General features: G+C 37.0%; 1 protein-coding gene across 5 annotated transcripts in view; it reads right to left on the bottom strand.

The window, feature by feature from the left end:
• The window catches only part of NCOA3 (nuclear receptor coactivator 3), a 128,468-nt gene that overhangs the window by 54,184 nt on the left and 50,537 nt on the right, over positions 1-23,747 (bottom strand). For 4 of the 5 annotated variants that reach the window (XM_061127432.1, XM_061127431.1, XM_061127435.1 and 1 more), the window contains exon 2: positions 8,007-8,091. The exons of the other annotated variant lie outside the window; for it this stretch is intronic. The gene's annotated coding sequence lies outside the window, so the exon portion shown is untranslated. The remainder of the gene's footprint in view (positions 1-8,006; positions 8,092-23,747) is intronic. 5 annotated transcript variants of the gene reach the window in all.

Genomic DNA, 23,747 nt, shown 5'->3' with positions numbered 1-23,747 from the left:
ACTCCTTTTTTCATGGAATCTCTGAGTTTAACTGCACCATTTATAGCTGTTCCAACAACAGGCTTTCAATAGAACTGGCCCATCTGAAGTCCTCAATGAGAAGTTACTGTTTTCCAGCCACAGTCACTAGAATTTCCTACCAGTCTTTTTACAAAAAGAAAACAGTGAAGAAGTATGGCCTTTACCAGGCTGGTCATCACCAAGTACCATGGATTCTCAACCCACCCCCATGCACGTCACTTTAAAAAACAATTTTAAATATCTTCATCTTACTGACAGTTTCACCTCCTAACCTAATCATCATTCATTTACACTGAGTAGGGGAGGAGCAGGTCACTTAAACTGTTTGGTTTTTAAATAACAGTTGCTTTACAGATTTCCATGAGTTTAATTCATTTTAATTATAAAGCATAAAAAGCACAGTTTATAATTAAAACTGTTATCTTTAAACTCTAGTAATTCAATATCAAACTAATTTGAAGGACAGAAACAAATACAGTTCTTACAACTTAGAACATCATTCATATGCAATACCTTTTCTAAATATCAAGATTCTCAGGACTTCTGCTAGAACTTTAGAAACTACAATATTATTAATAAAATATGAAATGAAAGCATGTGAAAACTATCCTGGCCTTGGCAATATTTTCATTCCTCTATCCAACTATACAGTGTTTTAATTTTAACAAAGATGACATAAAAATCAGTTTCAGAAATCTACATGAAATATATCCATTAACTGAGGTTGTATTCAAAGAGTTTATTTCCAAGACCATGAATAATATCACAGCCTAAACTCCAGAAAGTCATGAGGTTAGAATTTCTATAGTTAAAGTTGAATTTTTCTGTTAAATAACCAAAGGCTTACTTTCATTTCTGGAGTAATGTCATCTGTAAGTTTCTAAAGTATTACTGACTTCAGCGATACTTACATTTTTCTATTAAAAATCATTTTTAAGCCACAAATAAGAACTTACCTTCAATTTTCTGCAACTGTATAATGTTTAAGCAGTATCCTCTACCTCCTCAGCATGAATATTAAAACAACTGCAACTTATTACAACATAAAGTTCACAAATTACAGAAAGGAAAGGTCTCAAGTTTGCAAAGAATCAAGATGTAAGTTCTAACTTCAGTTACATCACAAACTAGTTATACAATTTTGATAAATCCATTGGCTTAAGCCCTTTACAACGCTGGGTTGTAAGAACAAGGCTGAAACAGAAAAGTACTTTCTTATTGAGTATCATTCAGACTCGAGAAGAAATAAAGTAACTGAACTTAAAGTGTTATCAAAACTTGAAGAATGGAAGGAAAACAAATTGAAGACAAACGGAAAGGACAAGTGAGAAATAGCAAATGGTCTATCAAACATGTTAACTGGAGCCCCAGAAGTGAGACAGAAGCAAAAACAAAAACTGCAAGAAATAATGGCCAAAACTTCCCCAAACTTGATGAAAACACCAGTCTACACACTGAAGTTCAGTTAATTCCAAGAAGAATAAATACAAAGAAAACCAAACCTAAGTATATCACAGTCCAAGTATTTAAATTCAAACATCAAGAGAAAATCTTGAAAGTAGTCACAAGAAAAAAAAGACCATAAGACCATATATACAGAGAAACAAAGATAAAAATTACCTTTTTAGAAACAATCAGACAACAGAACAAGATCTTTCAAGTGCTGAGTAACTGACATCGAATTTTATATACAGGGAATCCTTCAAAAATGAATGTGAAATAAACATTTTCACATAAGTAAAATCTGTGACAATTAGTCTCAAATACTTCAGGAACTAAAAGTACTCCTTCAGGCCAACAATTAAGAACATCAGATGAAAACTCCTGTCCATAATGATGAATGAAGGGCATCCAAAATGTCTAACTGCCAAATCGGTGGCTCGGCTTTCCTCTGCTGTTTGCTTTGAAGTCTAAGATTCTCATGGAAAAGATTACATATCTTAATATTTTTATAAATAAAAGATAACAAATCTAAATATTTTATGAGATAAATTCTGGGTGACAGATTACTGACCTAAGGTAACTTACACAAGTTCACAACTGTACTGGAGGGAGAACTAAGTCAAAATTTCTAGGCCCCTTTATACACCTAAGTGGATGATGTCTTCAAAGCAGACTGCAAAAAAAAAAAGATTCAGCAAAACAGATTTACACAGGACTGAATGAACTAGTGAAGATTTTAACTGCAATTATTTGTTTTAAAATATTTTTGTTTAGTATTATGTTTTCCAATGGGTTCTATAAAGAAGCCCTTTTTTTTTTCTCTTTTATATCTAGCCGTCAATTTAATAAATTATACTTATGTACTCTAAAAGCATTCTATGTGGCATCTGATTCGATGTCCTCAAATTGCAGGGGAAAAAACAGAAACATAAAAACTGAGTCTCTCTACTTTTCATGTCAATAATATTAATTGCATAGGTTTGATAAAAATCTGTCAACCCATTTATCAGGATAATTGGATAATCAAGTCTGCATCTTGAATGTCATAACTGAGAATAATTCTCATTTAGTCAGGCATGACAAGCCCATCATTAACAAATAATGACTTCAGTTTATAAGTCAATACCTATAGGCCTGGCACCTATTCTTTGCTTACAGAGACCAGCATCAAAAGTAAGCCAGAGACTCAGTAAATCTGATGAACTGGGAGGAGAGACAATTCATTCATATTTATAGGTCCTACAAATGAAATCTAGTAGACTTTGTTGAGACTAGTTTCTTAGTCTCAAGATACAAGAATAAAAGAGACTTTAGAAATGCAAGCCTATATTCCTTAGGAAAACTTCCAGAGAGAAATAAATCCTCTGGTCTCAGCAGCTGTTCAATAAAATACCCTCAGGGAGGTTCCCTGGCAGTCCAGTAGTTAAGACACCACATTTCCATGGCAGGAGATCTGGGTTCAATCCCTGGTCAGAGAGCTAAGACCCTGCATGCTGCACAGCACAGCCCCAAAAGTAAAGAAAATAACAATCAAAGAAGTTTCTATGGTTAAACATATCTTTTTGCTCCTTTTGGCACAGCATGAGAAGAGCCCTTTTTTTTTTTTTTTTTTTTTTCTTAAATTAACTCAAGAATCAACTGTGGGCTTCCAATTTAGGTCAAGAGAGAATAATGAGACTCATCCCAACACAAACTGAACAAACTATATTCAAATATCAGAGAACAAGCAGTGAGAAATTGTGGCCCCTGAGATCAGGAAAACAACTGGGCATGAGGGGAGAAGGAACAACATGAGAATGTGAGCCCTGCCTTCAGCCAGGCTTCCTTCTAGGAGGCAATTTTCCCAGATCACAACAGAGGGAGGAGAACTCCAACAGAGCCCAGCAATCTTGCAGAATGGACAAGATAATAACGAGAATTCAGAATGGTCAAGCTGGATAGATACTACAGGGCAGTTTCTCAGAGAGACTGACAAGATTGCAGGGACTAACAAACATATCCTGAGATTTGTACCAAAATCCTAAAAGATTTAGATTACCCAGAGAAATCATGACAAAGAAGAAAAAGTTGAAACACTCACACCACCTACTTTCAAGCTTCACTATAAAGCTGCACTGAATTGATGGGCCTAAGGATTGATGAATCAATGGAACAGAATAAAGACCAGAAACAGATTCCGACTATATATATATAAATGGCTTCCCAGGTGGCTCACTGGTAAAGAATCCGCCTGCCAGTGCAGAAGACACAGGTTCAATGCCTGGTTCGGGAAGTTCTGCTGCAGGACAAAATGACAACCTACTCATTATCCCTGCCTAGAAAATTCCTTGGACAGAAGAGCCTGGCAGGCTTCAGTCCATGAAGTAGCAAAGAGTCAGACACAACTGAGCATGCATGTACACACACACACACACACACACACACACACACACACACACACACACAATTAAAAAGCAACACAATGGAAAAAAGAGTCTTCAACAAATAGCCATGGAACAGAATGTCAATGTTTTTTAAAACTTATCCTCAATCCTTTCTTCACACCACACGCAAATATTAAATCAAAATGGATCACACACCTAAATATAAAGATAAAATTACAGAACTTCTACAACAAAGGAGAAAACTCTTCATAAACTCATTAATAGGCAGAGATCTCTTCACACACTAAAAAACGATTACTCATAAGCCAAAACAAAAATTTATTTTATTCAAAATGCCTATATTCTCAAAAAAAAAAAAAAAAGAATATGAAAAGGGAGACCAAAGACCAGAAGAAAATACCCTCAAAATATATCAGAAAAGAATTTGTACCCAGGAAAATTTAAGTCATACAATAAGAAAACAAACCACCCAATTTAAGAAATGCACAAATTTGAACAGACGTTTCATAAAGAGATATAAGTGGAACTTGAACTCTCATAAACTGCAAGTGGAATATAAAATGGTACAGCCACTTTAGAAAACAGTTTCAATTTCTTATAAAGATAAGCACACACTTAACATAAGACAATTACACTCCTGGGTATTTACTCAAGAGGGAAAAAAATCCAAACAAAAACTTGCACTTAAATATTCCTAGAAGCTTTATTCATAGAAGCCAAAAATAGGAAGCCCAATGGAATACTACTCAGCAATAAAAATAAACTACTGATATACTCAATAATGTGGATGCAGCTAAAAAAACACTAAGTAGAACTTATACAATATGAGAGTGGGGAAATAGGCTCTCTCACACATTGCTGGTGTGAATTCATATGCTTATGGCATAATGCTTATGGACTGTAATTAGACAACATCTAACAAAAACTACATATACATTTACCCTCCAACCTAGTAATCTTACTTCTAAGAATTTATCCTAAAGGAAATATCCCCCCCAAGAATATGAAAATATATATTTACAAGGTTATTCATTGCAGCATCATTTTAACTGCAAAATACTGGAAACAACCTAGGTAATACCCATACGTAGGAACCTGACTGAATAACCTACGGTATATGCACATAATGAAAACTATGCTGCTGCTGCTGCTCAGTCGTGTCCAACTCATTGCCACTCTTCGGACTATAGCCTGCGAGGCTCCTCTGTCCATGAGATTTTTCAGGCAAGAACACTGGAGTGGGTTGCCATTTCCACCTCCAGGGGATCTTCCCAACCCAGTGATTGAACCTGCATCTCCTGCACTGCAAGTAGATTCTGTTACTGGTAAGCAATTGAGGAAGGAAAAAAAAAATACATATATCTGCTTGTCATTACAAAAAGAAAATACAGGAGAACACTCTAGAAAAACACTGAAGGTGGCTTCCTCTGAGAAATGGGGAAAATGAGGGTGGAAAAGATACAGAAGGGAATGTCTATCTTTTGTGTAATTTTGACCTTTGAAAACGTATTCATATTCTACATAATCAACATAAAACCAGAATCAGAAAGAGGAGCATTTTAAAACAAATTGAAACTCAAGCACACAAATAAATAAACCTTATTTCATTTCAAACAAATATCACAATTACATCATGCAGCAAGTAAGGGTGGGAAACAAAAATGGGGAGGGAAGGGAAGGTAGAAGGAGGGAGGACTAATTCAAGTATTTTAAAAATATAGTATTTTACACCTGAAATTTACAGTGATTTACAGATTTACAGTGATTTACACTGTAAATCAACTAACCTCCAATAAAAATTTAAAAATAAAAAAATTTTAAATACAAACATGTAAGTAAAAAAAATGAATATAGGATTTCCTCTCAGTCCTGGGCAAAACTATATACAAATTCCCCACTCACTTTGTTTACTATAATTAAGTGGGCAAAGCAAATCTGAAATGATTTTAGATATATTATAGGATAGACCAAATGAGTAAATGTACTATGTTGGGAACCAAGGCTCTAGTGGTATAAAAATGGATATAAAAATATAAAGTAAGAGGTGCAAAGAAAAAACCCTGCAGATGTGGAGCGAAACTGGACATACTGACATAAACACATGATTTATAAACTACGTAGATGCATGTTGCTACGTACATGTGTACAAGAACAAGTATGTTTATGTATGTACATGTATAAACATGCATTGATTTCCTAGCTGTGTCCACTGAAGGGGTCAAGAAGAGAAGACAATCTAGGAGCAACAAGGACACCTACCAAGGATCTTGGTCTCTAAAACTATTTCCCACAAGGACACAGGAGCATGATGAAAAAGCTCCACTGGGAATGGAATGAGAAAATGACCATTTTGGAAGCATGATAGTAAAAAATTAGATCAGACAAGAATCATCAATGAATGCTAAATCTAGGGCAAACTGTGATGAGAATCATAGTATTGGCATTGTCTCCCCCATCACTGCTTAAAGAAGGGGGAGAAACTCTAACAGCAGAGAAAGCAGGCAACACACTGGCCAAGTGATCACAATTAACATCCCAATGAGGGACGGAAGACATCCTGTGCCTCCAGAAGGTGTACATCTTTCTCGATGTATCACATCACCCATGCAGTATCCTTGCCAAGAACACATAACCTCATTCTAATCCTGTTTCAAACAAAAAATGAAGAACATAAGGGAGGGGAAGGGTTGCAGTCTTCAAAAATGTCAATGTCATACCAGACAAAGAAGAGGCTGGGGAAATATTCCAGGAAAAAGGAGGCTAAAGAAAAATAGTAACTACATGTAGTACCTGAGCTGAGCTTAGACTCGCTTCTGTTAGAAGAAACAAGGGAAACTGCTGGGAGAGATTTTATTAGGTCAACTGACAAAACTGGAAGATGGACAACAGGTCTATATTAACATCCATTTATGAAGCTGATAACCATACAATGGTTATATGAGAGAATGACCCTATTCGCAGGAAATAAGCAGAAGTATTAAAGGAAAGAAGCACATTCTATGTAACATAACCCTCAAATAATTCAAAAAAAAAGAGAGCAAAGAGTAAGAGCCCACATGAATGCAAATAATAAAACCAGAGAGTGAATCTAAGGATATCTAGATAATTCTTTATACTCTATTTTTTTTAACTTTTGTGAACTAGAAATTTCCATATAAAGTTTTGTTTTTTAAGATAAATACTATGGAGATAGTTCTCTACTATGCTCAGAATATAATGGGTGTATACCATAATTAACTGAAGGATTTTATTGGGAAATAGCAAGAGCTGAAACTGGAGGCCTAAAGTATCAGATAAAGGACTGTTTCAAATGTAAGCGAGAGGACTTTGTATTTTTTTTTTTTCTGTAAGCCAGGGAACAGTCATACAAAGCTCATAACAGAAAAGAGGCTTGATTAAAGGGATATACTGAAGAAAATTTTCCAGCAAATTTTCAAGTGGGTGACACAGTATAGATAAGAAGCAGTAAAGGGACATTTCAAACACAAGCATGAAATTACGGGGTCTTGGCCTAGGAAGCTAAGATTGGTAACAGAAAGTTCAATGAAGAGAGGAGACATGAAAATAGAAAAGCAGATAAGGCTTGTTTACTAAAAATATCAAAGGGGGCAGAATTCAAAGATGACTCAGATTTCAAGCCCAGCAAACCAAGAGAATAATAATGTTACTAACAAAAAGAAATTTAACTACCTGAACAAGGCATAAGTGCTTTCATGGCTATCAGACAATTTTTTCATTCTCATTTTTCCTATTCTGATTCCATAACAAAAGTTAGGAAAGGAGTCAGCTGAAATGCTACACACCAGCACAAGCAATCTGAGGAAACTAGCCTCCGCAAGGTGAAATAGTCAAAATGGGTGGAGCTGATTCCAATTTTAAGTGCCATTAAAATATTCACACATAAGAAGAAGAGGGCTGATGGCAGCATCTCATGTTAAACTCTAACATACTTCTTCCCTCCAAGTTTATATTTGTATATAGAATATACATATATATTAACTTATTCCAAGACCCTTCATTCAACTAACAGTATCATTAAAGAGGACGACATAACATATAAAACAAGCTTAAGACGAAATCATAAAATCACGAAGTGGGCAGCATCTTCAGAGGGTGAAGTCAGAAAATTACAAAGGATCCAAAGTAAAACTGAATTACCTGGCTAACCAGTCAAATGCTGTTCAAGTAGTTTATGTTTGTTTTTATTGGTCTCTGACTCCACTGTTCAGCAAGTATTTTGATCCTGAGGACAAAAACAAATAAAAAAAAGGTGTTGATTTTTATTGCCCTTTCTTAATATAAATATTATTATTAGTCACACACAAGTTAACTTTTCCCACCTTTCCCTTCCCTGGACATAAGAAACAAAACTAACAAAAAGTTATCAAGTACAAAGCCTCTTCCTAGGAATTTGAACTACTGATGCCTTATGTTGCCATATATTACTACTTCGGTTTAAAAAAAAAAAAATCAGGCAGGGCGTACACAATACAATCCGTCACAATTTGTAAACATAGATAATGCAAAGTAGTGATGAAGGAGACCAGCTCCAAGTTTTGAAGAGTGATGAAACCAGATGGGTAATCTGAACTTGGGATGTTCCCCCCAAGTCCAAAGGAAATGCTCAATAAATTAACAATTTAAAACAATATAAGTATCCTATAAGAAGCTAATTAAATCTTCAAGTCCAAAAAAGATAAATACCCACCAGATAGATGGATAAAGCAACCAAAGAAAAGGGAGAAAGAAATTTTAAAAAAGTACTAGATATTTTCTTCCCCTCTAGGAAAGGGTACATCATTTCATTCACCAAAAAAAAAAATAATTTTAAACAGGAGACAGGTAAATGAAGGACAGTTCTTCAAAATAAGCTTCAATAAATATGTGAACATATAGAACTGCAGACTCCTGCACTTGAGGAAATGTGGAGCAGGCTCTAGTGCAACAAAAAAGTGAGCCAACAGAAACATTCACTCTCACCTTAGGATTTTCCAAATGTGACAGAGCACACTCTGACTGCCACTAATTCTAGAGCTATCTACAGATACAACAACCATAGCTAAGCGCTTAAGTTAATAGCATTATTGCTGGAACTGGCAGGACTGTTGAGAAAGGATGGAAAGAAAAATGATATACCACAAGTTCCCAGTAACAAACACATCACATTCATGGCCAATCCACACAGTAGATAGGAAACAACCAACCACAATCTAGGTGCATGATGTGAAGGATCTGTTGCACTTTTGAAACTCAAATTAAAGATGAGAAACGGGGGGATGAGGGTTGAGGGCAGAACGCTATCACATCATAACGATGCTGACGAAGGGAGAAGAGGAAAATCTAGGTAATATATAAGTGGCATGCAATTAAAGTTATAAAAGGAACTCCTGTATCTAGTACTGTGTCTACTAATAATTACAGTAATCTCCAATTTATCACTGAGATAATGCCAAAAGTAAGCTAGTTCTTGGACTGCATCTTCCAATCCACAATAGTACATATAGGTTGTTAGCATAATGGTTAAAGAGCAGAAGCTTCAGAGCCCACAAGATCTAGAATCAGCCAACTAGCAGCTCTTTCACTTACTGGTCAGGTACTCCTGGGTCAATGTAAGACATCTTTGAGCCTTAGATTTCTCATCTTAAAATGGGTATCACAACTCATAAGGTTCTTGTGACGATTAAGTGAAAATGCTTAAATTACTTACTAGTACCTAGTATATACAAGCTCAATAAAGAAAAACAATTATTAGCCAAACAAGACTATCTGATACATAGTATAACAAGAGTTTCCAAGCACACTGAAATAGAAAACAAAAGACAAACAACTTTGGTTTCTAAATGAATTGAGCTTCCCTGGTAGCTCAGCTGGTAAAGAATCCCACTGCAATGCAAAAGACCCCGGTTCAATTCCTGGATTGAGAAGATCTGCTGGAGAAAGGATAGGCTACCCACTCCAGTATTCCTGGGCTTCCCGGTGGCTCAGCTGGGAAAGAATCCACCTGCAATGTAGGAGACCTAGGTTCGATCCCTAGGTTGTGTAGATCCCCTGGAGAAGGGAAAAGGCTACCCACTCCAGTATTCTGACTTGGAGAATTCCAAGGACTGTACGTATAGTCCATGGGGTTGCAAAAAGTCAAGACATGATTGAGCAACTTTAATTCATTAATTCATTCAACTCAATGTTTTATAACTTGAATTTTTATATTCAATTTAACTAGAGGACAGTGGAGGGGGAAAAGGTAGGCAAAAGTACTGTAAAGAAAGTTCAAGGTTTTCTGGCCCCAGTTTTAAATCAAATTTCATCTCAGAAATGGTTTGTACTTCCCTGGCAGTCTAGTGGCTAAGAATCCACCTGCCAATGGAAGGAACACGGGTTCAACCCTGGTCTGGGAAGATTCCACATGCCTCAGAGCAACTCGGCCAGTACACAACTACTGAGCCCGAGCACTGGAGCCCAGAGCCTCAAACAGAAGAGAAGCCGCAGGACTGAGAAGCTCGCACACCGCAAGCGGAGCCCCGCTGACCACAGCTAGAGAAAGCATGCACGCAGCAATGCATGCCAGTGCAGCTGAAAATAAACAAATGTAATTTTTAAAGAGAAATGGTTCTTTTGTTGTTGCTCCTTTTGATAGGTAAGGGGGAGTTCATGGGGTGACATTAGTACCTAGAGAACAAGACGGGTGGGCAGGAAAAGGCATTTGAGTCAGAATGTACCTAATGACTGATCCAGGGAACAAGCACTGCTGCCTCATGTGAAAAGCTGGTGAGAGCGCCTACAGTCATACTCAAGTATTGTACTGCCGATGAGAACTATCCAAAGGAGTACTGACACAGACAATCTGTACCCCATAACCCCCAGAACATAAAGGAATACCATCTAAAAAGTTCTCCTCTCCCAGGAAAAAAAGCGTGCAACTGGATTAGAGAGGCCCCCATATAATCAGAGCAATGACTGGCCTGCCTACCAGCAAACTGAAAGGAGTACTATCTACCAAGATCCTGTCAAGTATGGAACCGCTGGGACACTGCAGTTGACTAGTCTAGAACCAAGGGTCTGCAAAGGCAACCGTCGGGGCAGTTTTCCTAGGACTGTATTTTTTGTTTGTTTGTTTGTTTAGTCGCCAAGTTGTGTCTGACTCTTTTTGCGAGCGCATGGTCTGTAGCCGACCAGGTTCCTCTGTCTATGGGATTTCCCAGGCACTAATACTGGAATGGATTGTCACTTCCTTCTCCTAGGGATCTTCCTGACCCAGAGGTTCAATCCATATATCCTGCATTGGCAGGTGGATTCTTTACCACTGAGCCACCTGGGAAGCCCCAATTTGTCTACTAGAATTAACATAAAGGTGACTGATGAGATCCACATTATCAAAACCTGCATCACTAGAAAGCTATTGGGGGCTTGGGGAGATCAAACTGAGCTTTGTTAATAAGAGCTAGTCTGAGAAGATGTGCCTCGAGGCCAGAACAAAGAATCAAACTGGGGGAGGGGAGCTGAGAGGAAAATCCAAACTACATAATGCTGATGCTGGGCAACACCAACTGGACAGAGGCCACTGAATATTATGAAGGTGTTTTTCTTTTGCTGTTGAGCACGGACGGGGGCGAGGACTCGACTATTAATCATATTGAGCTCACTCTTCTCTCCATGCTGCTGCAGGCAGGGCTCCCGGGGACTCCCTCCTCGGTTCCCTAAAATCACAGATGCAGATGGGGAACCGCCATCTTTGGGAAAAGCCAGCTGTTGCCCACTCATCTTAAAAGCGATACACAATCGGTTTGTACACCAATTAAATGTCCTGTTTTTAAAGATTATGTAATATTGGCGCAAAGAACACTTTTTTTTGCAGCTGAGATTATTTATCAAACAATAAATATATCCTTTGTCAAAACTGTAACACCAGGTTTTACTTACAACAATCAACTACAACCAATCTAATGAAAGGGGAAAGAAAGGATCTAACTTTAATACCATAGGAAAGTTTTAAATTATATAAAAAGATGCTACTGTTTTTAAAGCTATATAAACTTCAGAGAAAAAAAGAATTTTCTCTTTAAAATTTATTAGTCCATTATTTCGTGTTCAAGTAAATAAGGAAAAATGTATTTGGTACCCAAGAGAATACTGGCAATACACTGATGACCAACTTTCAAAAATACCAGTCTTTCTGACAAGGGGAGTGGGAATTATTTCAAATTATAGCACATGCAGGCTTAGTAAAGTAAGGACAGGTTAAAAAAAAAAAATACTTGACATGTATTACCACCCAGCCTATGATATATATTAGAAAAGACCAAATTGATTTATAATAACTTATTCTGAATAGTCATTTAATAAGTTATAATATATGTTTAGTTCTATATAGAATCAATCTGAAAATTTAAAAGAGGCAGTTAAAAAAGAAGCTTTAGTTTCAGAAAACCTAGGTTTCCGAAGTTCAGATTCATAACCTTGGGGAAGGCATTTAATTCACTTAAATGTTTGTTCTGTACCTATCAGATGCCAGGTGCTGCACAGGACCTCAAAAGTAGAAGCAAAATGTGGTTCCTGCTATTAATCAGGAAAGGAGTAGCAGATACAAATAGCCACTATAGTTTCTGAAATGAAAACTATGTTCACTCAGTAAGTATCTGCTGAGCATCAACCTGCTACACTCTGCCAGACACCAGGAATATAAGGAGGAACCAAAGATGAAGACAGAGTCTGATAACAGTGTTAAAGGCGAGAGAAGAGGATAGCCCCGCCTTTTTCACAGGATTTCTGTGGTAACTGTAAAGCACTATTTACATGTGAATGTAAGACAAATCCAGAACCATTACCTCATCCAAGAAAAAGAAAAGGGGAGGGGGGTTATTAACAAACTTTGAATGTACAGATAATTTCTGCAATTATTCTCCATAGTTATAATGAAATGCCAGTTGAGTTTCTTTATAACAAAAGACAAAGGCAAAGAAGAAAAAAAAAAACTTTTGTAAAACGTTAGGCATTTGCGTAAAAATCATAAGAGACATAGGAAACATTAATGGGGTATATAAAGGTTGCTGAATATGAAAGCTATTTTTAACTCAACACATTCAGGAAATCGTGCCATATATTTTGCTTACACTACGATACTATCCACTGATGAACAATGACAGTAAATACGACCATTCTGCATTTTTTAAATTACCTTGAGATTAAAGAGAAAACTAAAAAATCCAGTTGGCAGACCAGTTTATTAACAAGCTCCCTATCTCTGGCTGAGTTGTAGCTAGTAATGACATGGTTGCTAAAACAGGCAAGAAGCCAGCCGCTTGCTGGTGCTTGTTCTGCTTCCCTCTCCCCCCTCTCCTGGAAAAACCACATGCAGTGCTGCACGATCACACAAAATAAATACAGGAAAGGGGGTGGGAGGGGTTGGGTGGAGAGGTGAGCTGAAGCTCTGGGCTCCACCAGTGGAAGGCGTTCCACAAGAATTGCTACAGGGTCAAAAGTTTACAGTGGTTTCAATTTCACCTTTTAGCAGCCAATCAGGAAACAGGGACTGAACGCTGACCCTCAGGCTGCAAATGAACATTAACTCATTGGCTACCAGGATTGTATGCGTTCCTTTCCTCGTAAGGCGTTCCCTTCTCCTTCTTAGTAGGGAATGGGGGGCTTGGGAAGGTGGCAGCAGAGGAGGCGGCAAAGAACATTTTAAGTTCAAGGTGACAATTTTATTGAAGACCATGTATTTTAAACAGGTATTTGAGTGGAGAAAAATGATCGAGTCATTTCCTTGAAACTCTCCTGTAGTATCTAACAAACCAATTATTAATGTTGGTATCGAGACAAAGAGTGAACTTAGGCAGGTTACAGATAGATTTATCTCCATGAGGCTGCAATTCTAAGAACAAGTTACAATACAATCACAGATAATGCTGATTATGTTTCCAGTAAATAATAACTCAGATGTTGAAGCCATTAAAGTATTTATCTAACCCCAATTTTTTATTTGCATAGGTTCTCTATCTCCTCTCCTAATCATTAATATACACACAACATGCCTGTACTTTTCATACTGTACATCTACCAAAATGCAGGTACAGCTCCTAAGGTTTAAGCTTTCTTTTTCTGTATTTCTTTTCTAAAACAGTTCAGTACACACAAGTGACTCCTATACAAAATAAACTCAAGAGTGAACCCCTTGGCAACAGATGCGACTGAGCTCCAAGTTTTGTTTTTTTTTAATGTAAATTTCTCCCAAATGTAGAAAATATTAGCAAACTAATCCATGAAATACTATTTTCTACATATAACACTGAATAAGGTTAAAATAAAGATCTCTACAACACAAACATTAACTATCCTACATTTAAAAACTAGATTTCTTTGACATGATAAAAGTGAGAGCTATATTAACTGCTCTATCATAATGACCAGTTAAATAGTAAAGAAGCAACTGTGTAAATTTGTAGTTAAAATATTTCTCATAAATATAACAGGTGGTCGAATTTTAGCAGTCTTGCTGACTTAATCTTCTGTTATATGTAGAAGTCCCTGTAGGTACTGCCACTACATAAGAAAACGATTCCATGCAGGATATTAGTTTTCTTATCCAAACCAACACAGTAAGATCAGTCACTTCTGAACACCCAAAGATAAACTGTATACAAAAGTATCTCTCTTAAAAAAAAAAAAAAAGTATCTCTCTTAATACATGTTTACTAAAGGGCACCAAAATAAATTCATAGTGTATAAATTTTCCACAATAATTTAATGTAGCTATATATTAAATATATAGCTTAATTTTTAATATTTTAATATAAATAATATATTAAATATAATACTAAATTGTATTTAATGTAGCTAAATAGTAAATAAGCTTGATGCTAACATACAGGACTTTCTTTTTATTCAGCATTAAAACAAGTTAATTTTCTAGTAACAACTCCCAAACCTTCATGATTTAGGTTTATGCACATTTGGCCACTAGTAGTCTTTACTTCTAAAATCTAGGTTGTTGTTGTTTTTTTTTAAACATGGTTTACAGAAGCTTTTTTAATGTATTAAATTGGAGGAGTCTTCTGTGTATCTTCTTTTTACAAGATGGCCTCATTCTGAAAGAAAATGGATGCGATAAAATTTTACATCAAGTCAGCATGTTAGCAAGAAGCTTTTTGTGTGTTCTGAATTTGATTAATACAAGCCAAGGTCACTTCCTGAAAGATGCCTACCATTGCAGCTGCAGGCAAACGAGGCTCCAGTGTAAAGCTGGGGGAAGGGAATGGGTGATGGCATTTATTAACACTGAGAAGGGCTTCTACCTCCACCAGCAGCAATTAAAGGATGGAAACAAGGAGATCCCAGAATTCTTGGCATGTAAAGATTAAAATATCCACACTCCTTAATATTTAAAAACAGAAATTTAATCAATATATAATACTATACTCATGTCAAAATTACAAAGACATCCCCAGTACATATACTATACAAATCATCTAATACTAAACACTGAAGTAAACTTAGCATTCAATACAATACGACCTGTACTTGCTATGCAAAACGCCTGCAAAGGCAGATACAGCCCTGGAAGAAAATAGAATCAAGAGATTCAAATTTCTCTTATCTAAAACCAACGGTGGCCTAAACATCATAAAAGCAGAAACCCAAAACACAAAAGCCTGTATCGCAAAATGTTTACCAAAGTTTTGTACTGAAATCCAATTCAATTTTCTTATCAACATGAACACAAATATTATGTCCATGCTCAAAAACGTCATCAATATATACGTCATCAGCAACCAGAACAAAACTTCTCCCTGAAGAAAAACAGCAAAATTTAACTGAGCCATTACTGTGTACAGCTGGGGAACTATACAAAGTACATCACCTGTCCTGAGTTCCATATACATTTCAACTGGGTAAAATATAGGCAGAGTCAAGGAAATCTACACACTGCTAATTGTTTTCTCTATATGTAACTGGAAAAATTACACTGACTTTGTGTGTCTAATTTTTCTTACCCACCAAATGGAAGATATGCCTGAACCAAGATACTCCAGAGAGATATCATCAGCAACATGCTTTTAATGCTTATATAATAAACATAAAACCTGGTCCTTTTTTTAATTGTCAACATGTTCAAAGCCATTATATTTCTATTTTCTACATAACTTGAGAATATAATTTTTCCCTCCCTTATGCTCCCCATCCTTTCATTCTAACTTCAACAACAAAAATAAAAAATAAAATATTACATGCACAAGTTCAAACAAATTGATGCTGTTTTAAGTGTTTTACCTTTCAATGACTGGCAAGAAAAAGCTATTATTTAATTGGCACAGAGTATTCTGTATACGTAAAGGGCTTTTTCAAATCATCTTAGAAAAAGGAAGGCAACCAAGCAAAAAAATATTGTGAGTAGTCTTGAATCAAGATAATCTAGTAGCTGGGCCTGGCAAAGGAAGGCATTCAGAAGAATTCACTGAGACCTAATCACATGCCTTTGTGATAGAACAAAGTCTAAAAATGAACACAGAGTAAATTAGCTATTTATATACCTTCTCCCCAGGACAGGGAAATAAATTTTTCCTCAATTTCTCCTATCCTCTATATTATTTCTTTCCATCACATAAGTTACTCCAAAAATAACTCAGAACAAAGCACAGAGTTAAACAGTAGGTAGCAAGCTGCTTGTCACAAACCAATCCAGGCATGGAAGGTGCAGTTTTCCTGGCATCACCAACCAAATCATTCTTCTCCCCTGGTTTTATCCGAGTACCCAAAGCACTCTGCATTTGGAAAATAAGACTGACTAAACGGGGGACAGCAGTCAGTGGTCTGGTTCTCCTCCCATACTAATGCAGCTTCTGTGTCAAAAATGGAACCTAAAAAGAAACGTTGACTATTAAAACAAACAAGATACCAGGGTGCATGTCTCCTTGCTCTGTCAAAGTGGTTCACAGACATAAGTCTGAGAATCACACTCTAAGATTCACAGAACAAGGGTTTTCTGTTTTTGTTTTTTTAATTCAAATGTTTTCTATGGCTTCAAACTGGACGGACTGGCTATCTGGTAACTGAAAATTTTGTTTAAAAAATACATATACCATACAAAATGATATTATTAATCAGTAATAATGTAGCTGGGCTGCCAATAGGAGATGATTCGATCCCGGGGGTCAGAAAGATACCCTGAAGAAGGAAATGGCAACCCATTCCAGTATTCTTGCCTGGAATGGGCAGAGGAGCCTGACAGGCTGCCGTTCATGGGGTCAGAGTTGGATAGGACTCAGCGACTGAACCACATCAAATAATATAGCTATGCCATATGCTTATTCTCTGAAAAGCACATTAGACGATAAGCCTCAACCGTACCTCTCAAGTGAAAAAGGCTAATATGCTGTCAGTACATTCACTTCACAATGTTTGCTGAAATTATATTCTGTAAGACTGCTACTCCAGGTTCTGCGGATACAGAGGTAAACAAGACAGAAGACCCTCACAGAAGCCCTTAACGCAAAATGCCTCATTCCTGGACACAGGACGCTGCTCAGAAGAGTTCAAACAGACCGAAGCACTTGCCTATGAGATAAAATAAACCCTAAAGATGGACAAAGGATAAAAATCACAGAGTTAGCATTTTACTGGATATAACAACACACAAGATATTTCCAAAAGGCATTTCCAGAAAGTGATTAAGCGCCATAAAGGAAATAAACAGGGTGATACGATACAGAAGAGGGAGACATAGGGAGAAGTAATTTCAGGTCAGGAAAGGGCTCTGAAGATGCAACGTTTAATCTGAGAGCTGAAAGGAACCACCCATGCAGAGAGCTCCAGGCAGAGCACAGACAGGACTGTATATAATAGTCTAACAGATAACGACATTTATTCAGAGTGGGGGGGAGACCCACAGTGCACAGCATGCAGGACCTTAGTTCCCCAACCAGTGATTAACCCAGGCCCTTAGCAGCAAATGCTCAGAATCCTAACCACTGGACCACCACAGAATTCCCATGAAATTAGCAATTATTAATGATAACGAAAGATTAAGTCCAAAAGACTCAATCTTCTTCCCACTTCTAGTCTGGAACCCACGCCATAGGCCAACGGGAACTTGAAAATTCTGTGCCAGTAACCTATTTCAATTTAAAATTTAGGTTTCATAAAAATCCATGAGAGAACGGTACTTAAAGCCAGGACACAACATAACTTTCTAGAAAGTATTATTAGTAATAGACAGGACAAAGAAGTATTACTAAAAACAATGCTTATTCAATAGATTTAGACGAAAAAAACAGATTCAAATCCCATCTCTCCTAATAACAACATTACCGCCACCATCCATTACTTCCTCTATAAATTAAGGATAACATCTCTCACCCTACCTATCTCCAGGGGCAGTTAGGAATGTCTGAGATCCTTACTGCCACCATCATTGTCAGGAAAAGCCATGTCTCTTAGTGGAAAAAACATACAGTCCATCCACTGATTAAGGGAGACTCCCATGGCCTCATACTTGAATGCATTTGTTATTTAGATCCAGCTTCTTAGAATACTGCATGTATCTGGCTTCCCTACTTCACAGCAAATTAGAGACTATTATAAGCAATAAAGTATTTATTAACAAGAAAGTACAGCTAACTGGCAGGCAAAAGATAGTGAAGGAAAATGGGAAAAAAATTTTTTTGAATTTAAGTAAGGCAAACAAAAACTCTTAGAACTGGCCTAGACTCATTCAACCTAATGAGAACCATTCCTGTTCAATTCAAGAGGTACAAAACGTGTCACACACAGCCAAAAAAAGAATTAATAATGTTCCTAACGTCCTGAACTGTTTAAGAAAAGATTAAATACACTTACCACACTGCTTGAAAAAGAGAAGTTGAATACACAAAAGCATTTTAATATCTGAGGGTTAATTTTTTTTTTTTTTTAAACAAGCTTTGTGCCTTAACGGTTGTTGCTGGGGATAGGTAAGGTTGTTATGGTTGTGGTGATAGCAACAGAATAAAATAGTTACACAGGTAGTTGTAGAAGTCCCAGTAGGAGATTACAGATAGAGAGGGAAGCCTAGGGAACTTTGGCAGACCACTCTAAGTTAATGATGGCTCAAGAAACATTGTGGAATGAAGCAGGCTTGCTTATGTATAAAGCAGGAGATACAGTCCCAGATCATTAAATGAAAGAAAACTGTTACCACCCCTCCGCTGATTTGATTAAGCACTGTGGCAGTACTAGCTTGACCTCAGAAGGTCACTCTTCTGCCCAATATGGAGGAGGAGCTCTTGATGTAAGCCTAACACCTACTCAAAGAATGAGAAAGAAGGTGGTCTTTTCCCCCCTTCTTTCCTTTGATTATAAACATGTAGCCATCAGGGCAGAACCCCTCACCTGTCAGCTTGCGTCGCTCATAAGCATCCTGTATTAATAAACAACTCTAGACCATCACTTTGCCTCTTGCCAAATTCCTCCTGCACTGAGACACAAAGAACCTAAGCCTCAGCAAGTCCAGACACCAGATGAATGATTCTAATCTAAAAACCATGGGTTCAACTCCCAATCAGAGGTACACGGTTTCAGTAGGATCTTAGTTCCTGACCCGCACTTCAGCATTGGAAGCATGGAGTCCTAACCACTGGATCGCCAAGGAATTCATGATACTATTTTTTTTTTTTTAATGAAAGGAGAAAACAAATATACTAAAACACTAACATTTGAAGAATGTGAGTGAAGGGCACCCAGGGAGTCTTAATCATGCAACTTCTAGGTTAAGTCTCAAATTAAGAAGAAATAAAAAATAAAACGTAAAAAAGACTGGGAGAAAATATCTGCAGTGTATAAACAGACAAGGAATAAAAACCCACAACATACAGGAGCTCTCACAAATCAGTAAGAAAAGACAACATAAGAGGGAAAATGGGCAAAAAATCAAAATAGGCAGTTCACTGTCATACAAATGGTCAATAAAACATAGTAAAACAAGCACAATTCTTCCAAGGATTAGGGAACTGTAAAATAAAAACAATAAAAGAAAATCATTTTTACCAATTGGCAAAAATCAGTAATTTTAAGCAAGCATCCTTTAGGTTCAGTAGGCCCATAATTAGAAACATAGCACAAGTGTATCAAGATATAAAAGATCTGTATACAAGGATATTTAATATAACATTGTATAAAAGAGCAAAAAAAAGAAGGAGAGATAAATAGAGGAATACGGAACTCTAATTTGATGGAAGCTCTTTGAGGAGAGATTCTAGCATGCTTTGTCCCCAGTAACTGACGCATGACAGGTGCTTACTGTATTTGTAGAATTAATGAATTAATGACTAAAGAAAGGACACTCAAAAATGGTAATTATGTAGCCACTGAAACAAACACAGATATATGAAAATAATCACCTAAAAAGATGTCCATGAAACAACTTAAAAAAAATTGCAGGCAACATATGATTCCTTTCAAGTATGAGAACATGTCTACCTAGATACATATGCTTAATACTTGGGGTAAGTTAGATATCAAGCCCCCTTTCTCCTTTACCAATTTAAACAAAAAACTGAAGAGAAATCACAGACGGAGAAAATATTTGCAAAACATTTATCAGATAAAGGACCTGTATTCAAAAATATACAAAGGACTCTTAAATAACAGTTAACAGTAAGAAACAACTAATATATGAAGACAACACAATTTTTAAATGGCAAAAGATCTAAATAGCTCACTAAAGAATCCAGGTCTCCCACATTGCAGGCAGATTCTTTACTGTCTGAGACACCGGGGAAGTCCCAAGGAAGATAAACAGATGGCAAATAAGCATACGAAAAGATGCTCAACGTCCTATCTTTGAGGTATTACAAATTAAAACAACAAGATACCACCACACATCTACTAAAATGGATAAAATCTAAAAAACTGACAGTAACAAATGCTGATGAGAATATGGAGCAAAAGGAACCCTCATTGCTAGGGGAATGCAAAAATGGTACAGCCACCTTAGAAAACAGTTGGCACTTTCTTACAAAGCTAAACAATGTCTTACTATATTATCCAACAATCATACTCCTAGATATTTAAATACCAAATTGACTCAAAAATATATTCATAAAAAACCTACACAAAAATATTTATAGCTGCTTTATTTATAACTGCCCAAAATTGAGAGGAATCGAGATGTTCTTCAATAGGTGAATGGAGAGACTGCAGTGTACAACGGAATATTATTCAGCAATAAAAAAAAGTGAACAATCAAGCCAAAAAAGACATGCAGGAACCATAAATACACATTGGTAAGTCAAAGAAGCCAGTCTGAAATGGCTATATACTATATGATTCCAACTATATGACATTCTGCAAAAGCCAAAACTATAGCAACCATGGGTTGAAGAGAAGGCAAGGAAGATGAATAAGTGAAGCGCAGGTAACCTTCAGAGGTAAAACTATTCTGTATAATACTGTAACAGTGGATACATGACACTATGCCTTTGTCAAAACCTACAAAAAGAACTATAAACACAAAGTAATCTTATTATAAACTATGGATCTTAGTTAATATAACATTGGTATATTAATTATGACAAATGTACCACGTACCACAGAAAGATGAACTCCCCAGGTCAGTAGGTGCCCAATATGCTACTGGAGAAGAGTGGAGAAATAGCTCCATAAAGAATGAAGAGACAGAGCCAAAGCAAAACACCACCCAGTTGTAGATGTGACTGGTGATGGAAGAAAAGTCCGATGCTGTGAAGAGAAATATTGCCTAGGAACCTGAAATGTTAGGTCCATGAATCAAGGCAAATTGGAAGTGCTCAAACAGGAGATGACAAGAGTGAACGAGGACATTTTAGGAATCAGCGAACTAAAATGGACTGGAATGGGTGAATTTAATTCAAATGACCATTTTACCTACTACGGTTGGCAAGAATCCCTTAAAAGAAATGGAGTAGCCATCATAGTCAACAAGAGAGCCCAAAATGTAATACTTGGATGCAATTTCAAAAATGACAGAATGATCTCTGTTCGTTTCCAAAGCAAACCATTCAATATCACGGTAACCCAAGTCTACGCCCCAACCAGTAACACTGAAGAAGCTGAAGTTGAACAGTTCTATGAAGACCTACAAGACCTTCTAGAACTAACACCCAAAAAAGATGTCCTTTTCATCATAGGAGACTGGAATGCAAAAGTAGGAAGTCAAGAAATACCTGGAGTAACAGGCAAATTTGGCCTTGGAGTACAGATGAAGCAGGGCAAAGGCTAATAGAGTTTTGCAAGAGAACGCACTGGTCATAGCAAACACCCTCTTCCAACAATACAAGAGAAGATTCTACACGTGGACATCACCAGATGGTCAACACTAAAATCAGATTGATCATATTCTTTGCAGCCAAAGATGGAGAAGCTCTATACAGTCAGCAAAAACAAGACCAGGAGCTGACTGTGGCTCAGACCATGAACTCCTTATTGCCAAATTCAGACTTAAATTCAAAAAGTAGGGAAAACCACTAGACCATTCAGGTATGACCTAAGTCAAATCCCTTATGATTATACAGTGGAAGTGAGAAATAGATTCAAGGGATTAGAACTGATAGACAAAGTGTCTAAAGAACTCTGGACGAAGGTTCGTGACACTGTACAGGAGGCAGGGACAAAGATCATCCCCAAGTAAAAGAAATGCAAGAAGGCCAAATGGTTGTCTGAGGAGGCCTTACAAATTGCTGTGAACAGAAGAGAAGCAAAAGGCAAAGGAAAAAAGGAAAGATATACCATTTGAATGTAGAGTTCCACAGAATAGCAAGGAGAGATAAGAAGGCCTCCCTCAGAGATCAATGCAAAGAAATAGAGGAAAACAATAGAATGGGAAAGACTAGAGATCTCGTCAAGAAAATCAGAGATACCAAGGGGACATTTCATGCAAAGATGGATACAATAAAGGACAGAAATGTTATGGACTTAACAGAAGCAGAAGATATTAAGAAGAGGTGGCAAGAATACACAAAAGAACTATGCAAAAAAGATCTTCATGACCCAGATAATCACGATGCTGTGATTATCTCACCTAGACCCAGATATTCTGGAATGCTAAGTCAAATGGGGCTTAGGAAGAATCACTACGAACAAAGCTAGTAGAGGTGATGGAATTCCAGTTCAGCTATTTCAAATCCTAAGAGATGATGCTCTGAAAGTGCTGCATTCAATATTCCAGCAAACTTGAAAAACTCAGCAGTGGCCACAGGACTCGAAAAGGTCAGTTTTCATTCCAATCCCAAAGAAAGGCAATGCCAAAGAATGCTCAAACTACCGCACAATTGCACTCATCTTACACGCTAGTAAAGTAATGCTCAAAATTCTCCAAGCCACCTTCAACAGTATGTGAACCGTGAACTTCCAGACGTTCAAGCTGGCTTTAAAAAAGGCAGAGGAACCAGAGATCAAATTGCCAACATCTGCCAGATCATAGAAAAAGCAAGAGTGTTCCAGAAAAATCATCTACTTCTGCTTTATTGACTATGCCAAAGCCTTTGACTGTGTGGATCACAACAAACTGGAAAATTCTGAAAGAGATGGGAATAACAGACCACCTGACCTGCCTCTTGAGAAACCTGTATGCAGGTCAGGGAACAACAGTTAGAACTGGACACTGAACAATAGATTGGTTCCAAATAGGAAAAGGAGTACGTCAAGGCTGTATGTTGTCACCGTGCTTATTTAACTTATATGCAGAGTACATCATGAAAAACACTGGGCTGGACAAAGCACAAGCTGGAATCAAGATTGCCGGGAGAAATATCAGTAACCTCAGATATGCAGATGACACCACCGTTATGGCAGAAAGTGAAGAACTAAAGAGCCTCTTGATGAAAGTGAAAGAGGAGAGTGAAAAAGTTGGCTTAAAACTCAGCATTTAAAAAACTAAGATGATGGCATCTGGTC

The sequence above is a fragment of the Dama dama genome, chromosome 23 (genome assembly GCF_033118175.1).
Source record: "Dama dama isolate Ldn47 chromosome 23, ASM3311817v1, whole genome shotgun sequence".
NCBI classification, from domain to species: Eukaryota; Metazoa; Chordata; class Mammalia; order Artiodactyla; family Cervidae; genus Dama; species Dama dama.
Note: the sequence above shows the minus strand (reverse complement) of the source record. Positions and strands in the feature narration are given on the sequence as shown.